The sequence below is a fragment of the Arachis hypogaea genome, chromosome 9 (genome assembly GCF_003086295.3).
Source record: "Arachis hypogaea cultivar Tifrunner chromosome 9, arahy.Tifrunner.gnm2.J5K5, whole genome shotgun sequence".
Classification (NCBI taxonomy): Eukaryota; Viridiplantae; Streptophyta; class Magnoliopsida; order Fabales; family Fabaceae; genus Arachis; species Arachis hypogaea.
The window spans coordinates 72,466,531-72,472,594 of record NC_092044.1 but is presented as its reverse complement, the minus strand read 5'-3'; positions in this window follow the sequence as shown (position 1 = coordinate 72,472,594).

Below are 6,064 nucleotides of genomic sequence, written 5' to 3'. Positions count from 1 at the left end.
TTTTATTTTTTTGAATTTATGATGAACGAAAAAAACACAAAAAAGATACAAAACTTAAAATTTTTAGATTTAGCACCCTTGTTTTTCGAAAATTTGGAGGGAAATCAAAGGGACACCAAACTTAAAAATTTTAAGATCAAAATACATATAAGACTCAGGAACACTTTGAAGACTCACAAGAACACAAAGAACAAAATTTTTAGAAAACCAACACTAAATTTTTGAAAATTAAAAAAATTAACAAGAAAATACCAAACTTAGAAACTTGACACAAGAATTAAACTAAGAAAAATTATTTTTTGAAAAAATTTTGAAAGAATGACTCAAAAGAACATCAAATTCCAAGAACATAGACATATTAAAAAATTGCAAGGATTAAACAAAGAAAAGAAAAATATTTTTTTTGCAAAAGGTTTAGGAAGAATTTATTTTTTTGGAATTGAAAAACAGAAAACAAGAACATGGAAGACTCAATACCAAGAAGAAAAATTGAACAAAGAAAATAAAAATAATTTTAAAAAGGTTTTTAAAATTTTTTTTGAAAAATTAGAAGAAGAAAACAAAACTTAAAGACTCAAAACAAAAATATAAATTACCTGATCTAAGGAGAAAAACAATCCGATAGTTTGTCCAAACTCAACAATCCCCGACAACGGCACCAAAAACTTGGTGCGCATGTAAGCAAAACCCACACTATTTCATACAATAACAGCAGTACCAGCAAGTGCACTGGGTCGTCCAAGTAATACCTGAGCGAGTCAGGGTCGATACCACGAGTATTGTGGCTTGAAGCAATCTATGGTTGTCTTGCAGGTCTTAGTCAGGCGGATTCAGAAGGAGTTGGATTATCAGTGATATAAACATAACATTTCCTCAGGAGTCGTATATGGATAGGAATAACTGATAGGATTAGATTGAGAGTTGGAATTGCTTTGTCTTTCTGAAGTAACTCTAGTACTACTGTCTTCTTTGCTTGTGAATGATCTTCTTGTATGGCAGGCTGTATGTGATTGACACTGGTTTGAGTAGCTGCCAATAATCCTCCGGATCTAAATCCCCAATTAAAGATGGATCCATCTCTACCATAGGATGAAGCGCGTACAGTCCATTCTCTTTCATGATCCTACTCAAAATGCCACAGACAATGTTCGGATCTTCTAGATCAGAGAATGTTGCATCCTTGGGTTTCAGCCTCTACCACAAGGACCCTAATCTCCCCAGAAATTGGCAGAACTGATGTCTCGAGAAGTCCCAACGAAGTCGTGGATTAGCCATCTGAGAGATGTGTATTCAAGCTGTCGTTCGTCACTGTCCGATGAAAGACACGTTCTGAATCCAAGTAGACGCGGGTGTTTATCAGGCACGTTCATCTTAATGTAATGAAGAGAGCTAATTGGTTAGATCATCCTCTTCATCACGATGAAGTATGAATAAACATCTTAGAGATAGATCAAACACGGATCGAAGAAGAAGAAATAGTACTTTTATTAATTCATATGACTCAGTAAAGCTCCTCCCCTCAACCTAGGAGGTTTAGAAACTCATACTGAATTAAGAATGCAAGGATGAAAATAATGGTAGACCTCCCTCCCAGACGAGGAGGAAGGTTGAAGATGATAAAAAAAAAGCTCCCAAGTTACATAAGTTTAATCCCTTAAATAGATGACTAGTAGGGTAAAACAGTCTATTTAGTGCTAAAATCTACTTTTGGAGCCTACTTGATGAGTGTTTGGGCTGAGCTTTGATGAGATCCATGTGCTATGAGGCTCCTTGGGCATGGAATGCCAGCTAGGGGGTCCTTTCAGGGCCTTTGGACGCTGGACTCTACTCTTTGGGCGCTGGACACCTAGAAGGGGGTCAGAAAGCTGGCGTTGGATGCCAGTTTCGAGATTACTAATCCGAAGCAAAGTATAGACTATTATATATTAATAGAAAGCTCTGGAAGTTATCTTTGGATAGCCGTTGAGAGCACTCCATTTAGACTTCTTTAGCTCTAACAAAGCTCTTCTGAATGCAGGCAAGTCAGATCTGGACAGCATCTGCAGTGCTTTCTCTGTCTATGAATCAAACTTCTGCTCCAGCTTCTCAATTTCAGCTAGAAAATACCTGAAATTGCCTAAAAGCACAAAAACTCGTAGAATACAAAAGTGTGAATTTAACACTAAATCCTATAAAAACTTAATAAAAACTAAATAAAAACTTATAAAAACTATATGAAAGTGATGTCAAAAAGCGTATAAAATATCCGCTCATTATAGGGCCGCTTGGTGGAGGTCGACGTGGACTTGGCATTTTGGATAGCTTCTAACTAGTTGGAGGGAGTTTCTAATGATGGTTGGCCAGAAGTACCTTGCTTGGATGACCTTTTGAGCTAGGGTCTTCCCCCAATGTGATGGCCACAACATCCTTCATGAATTTCTTGAAGTATGTAGTCCGTGTCACGGGGCTCTATGCACTTGAGGAGGGGCTGTGATAGTCCCTATTTGTATAGTTGCCCGCTATGTGGTGCGGTATTTTATAATCCATAGACTAACCGGCAAGTGCACTGGGTCGTACCAAGTAATACCTCAGGTGAGTGAGGGTCGATCCCACGAGGATTGATGGATTAAGCAACAATAGTTAAGTGATTTACTTAGTTAGGCAAGCAGAAAAGAGTGTTTTGGTATTCAAAGAGCATTAAACAATAATTAAGAATTTTAGAATGCAAGCAGTAAAGAAGTTGTAAAATATATATGGAGAAATAGTTAAGGTTTCAGAGATATCTATTTTCTGGATTGATTTTTCTTATTAATTTATTTTAATCATGTAAGATTTAATTCATGGCAAACTATATGTGACTAGACCCTAATTCCTTAGACCTTTCTAGTCTCCTCTAAAATTCATTAACTGCCAATCCCTTGGTCAATTAATTCCAATTAGAAGCTGCATGATCAAATTCCAGTTTGTATGCCACAAAAATTCTGATTACCCAAAAATAAGGAGATTATATGTCACGTATCCCGTTAAATCCAAATAATTAAAATTTAGGAGAAATTGTTTTCAAGCTGTTGTTCAAGTAAAGAGCTTTTCCAAGTTATACAAGAACACAATTAGAACATGGGTCATACTTCCATTCCACTCAAATTCATAAAATAAAGAGCGAAAGCAATTCTTGACTTATAAATCAAAACATGAATTAAAAGACAAAAACAATAGAATTAATCCATACAAATAGACAAAGCTCCTAACCTTAACAATGGGGATTTAGTTGCTCATGGTTCAAAGAAGAAAATAAGGATTCTGGTAAAACTGTAAAAGTACCGAATGTCGTTAACTAATTAATTTTGTCTTTTATATCTCTTCCTAATTAATGTAAAATCTAATATCTAAAATTAAGATAATATCTTTTCCTATTTTCGAATTCAAATTTGAATCAGAATCGATTAAATAATCCATGCCTTGTAACGTGGGGACCACTTGGCTTCACTGGATCTGCGCCTAACTTGGCAGAGAGTTGCGCCTTACTTGAGTGCCAAAATGGGGCCCAGAAATCGCTCCCAGCATTTTCTGCTTTCTCTGCATGTCGCGCATGTCACGTGTACACGTCAGGTACGCGCACATGTCGCTCCTCGCTTATCATCTTCATTAATTCATGAGCTCCTTCCATTTGTGCAAGCTTCCTTTCCATCAAATCTAGCCAAATGCTACCTAAAATACACAAAATTGCACGAAACTCAAAGTAGCATCCATAGTGGCTAAAAGATAATTAATTCTTGATTAAACTAAATAATTTAAATGCAAATTCACTAGGAAAAGACAAGAAAGATGCTTGATGAGCGGATAATTTATACGCTTTTTGGCATTATTTTTAGGTAGTTTTTAGTAGGATCTAGCTACTTCTATGAATGTTTTTATTAGTTTTTATTTAAAATTCACATTTCTAGACTTTACTATGAGTTTGTGTGTTTTTCTGTGATTTCAGGTATTTTCTGGCTGAAATTGAGAGATCTGAGCAAAAATCTGATTCAGGCTGAAAAAGGACTGCTAATGCTGTTTGATTCTGACCATCCTGCACTCGAAATAGATTTTCTGGAGCTACAAAACTTCAAATGGTGCGCTCTTAACTTCGTTAAAAAGTAGACATCCAGGGCTTTCCAAAAATATATAATAGTCCATACTTTGTTCGAGCTTAGACAATGCAAACTGGCATTCAACGCCAGTTCCATGTTGCATTCTCGAGTAAAACGCCAGAAACACATCACAAGCCAGAGTTAAACGCCAAAAACACGTTACAACTTGGCGTTTAACCCCAAGAGAAGCCTCTGCACGTGTAAAGCGCAAGCTCAACCCAAGCACACACCAAAGTGGGCCCTGGAAGTGGATTTCTGCACTTAGACTTATTTCTGTAAACCCTAGTAGCTAATCTAGTATAAATAGGACTTTTTACTATTGTATTAGACATCTAGTAATTAATCTTGGTATCTATCTTTGGACATTTAGTTTTTAGACTTTGGGGGCTGGCCATTCGGCCATGCCTGGACCATCACTTATGTATTTTCAACGGTGGAGTTTCTACATACCATAGATTAAGGTGTGGAGCTCTGCTGTACCTCGAGTATTAATGCAATTACTACTATTTTCTATTCAATTCAGCTTATTCATATTCTAAGATATTCGTTGCACTTCAACATGATGAATGTGATGATCTGTGACACTCATCATCATTCTCACCTATGAACGCGTGCCTGACAACCACTTCCGTTCTACCTTAGATCAAGCGCGTATCTCTTAGATTCCTTAATCAGAGTCTTCGTGGTATAAGCTAGAATCCATTGGCAGCATTCATGAGAATCTAGAAAGTCTAAACCTTGTCTTTGTTATTCCGAGTAGGATTCAGGGATTGAATGACTGTGACGAGCTTCAAACTCGCGAGTGTTGGGCGTAGTGACAGACGCAAAAGAATCACTTGATTCTATTCCGACATGATCGAGAACCAACAGATAATTACCCGTGCTGTGACAGAACATTTGGACCATTTTCACTGAGAGGACGGGAGGTAGCCATTAACAACGGTGAAACCCAACATACAGCTTGCCATGGAAAGGAGTGAAAATGATTGGATGAAAGCAGTAGGAAAGCAGAGATTCAAGAGGAACAAAGCATCTCCATACACTTATCTGAAGTTCCCACCAATGATTTACATAAGTATCTCTATCTTTATTTTATGCTTTATTTATCTTTATATTCAAAAACCATTATAACCATTTGAATCTGCATGACTGAGATTTACAAGATGACCATAGCTTGCTTCATACCAACAATCGCCGTGGGATCGACCCTTACTCACGTAAGGTATTACTTGGACGACCCAATGCACTTGCTGGTTAGTTGTGCGAAGTTGTGACAAAGTTTGATTCACGTTTGAGAGCTCCAAGTCTTTGGCGCCATTGTTGATGATCACAATTTCGTACACCAAGTTTTTGGCACCGTTGCCGGGGATTGTTCGAGTTTGGACAACTGACGGTTCCTCTTATTGCTCAGATTAGGTAATTTTCTTCTTATTTTGTTTTCCAAAAATTTTCAAAAAAATCTTTTCAACAAATTTTTCTTTGTTTTCGTTTTTCAAAAAAAAAAGAAAAATAAAATCCAAAAAAATTAATAAAATCATAAAAATAAAAAATATTTTGTGTTTCTTGTTGGAGTCTAGAGTCAATTTTTAAGTTTGGTGTCAATTGCATATTTTTAAAAATTTATGCATTTTTTGAAAAATTCATGCATGGTGTTCTTCATGATCTTCAAGTTGTTCTTGACAAGTCTTCTTGATTGATCTTCATATTTTCTTGTTTTGTGTTTTTTGTTGTTTTTCATATACATTTTTGCATTCGTAGTGTCTAAGCATTGAAAATTTCTAAGTTTTGTGTCTTGCATGTTTTTCTTTTCTTGAAAATTTTTCAAAAATAAGTCTTAATGTTCATCTTGATCTTCAAAGTATTCTTGGTGTTCATCTTGACATTCATAGTGTTCTTGCATGCATCATTGGTTTTGATCCAAAATTTTCATGTTTTGGGTCATATTTGTGTTTTTC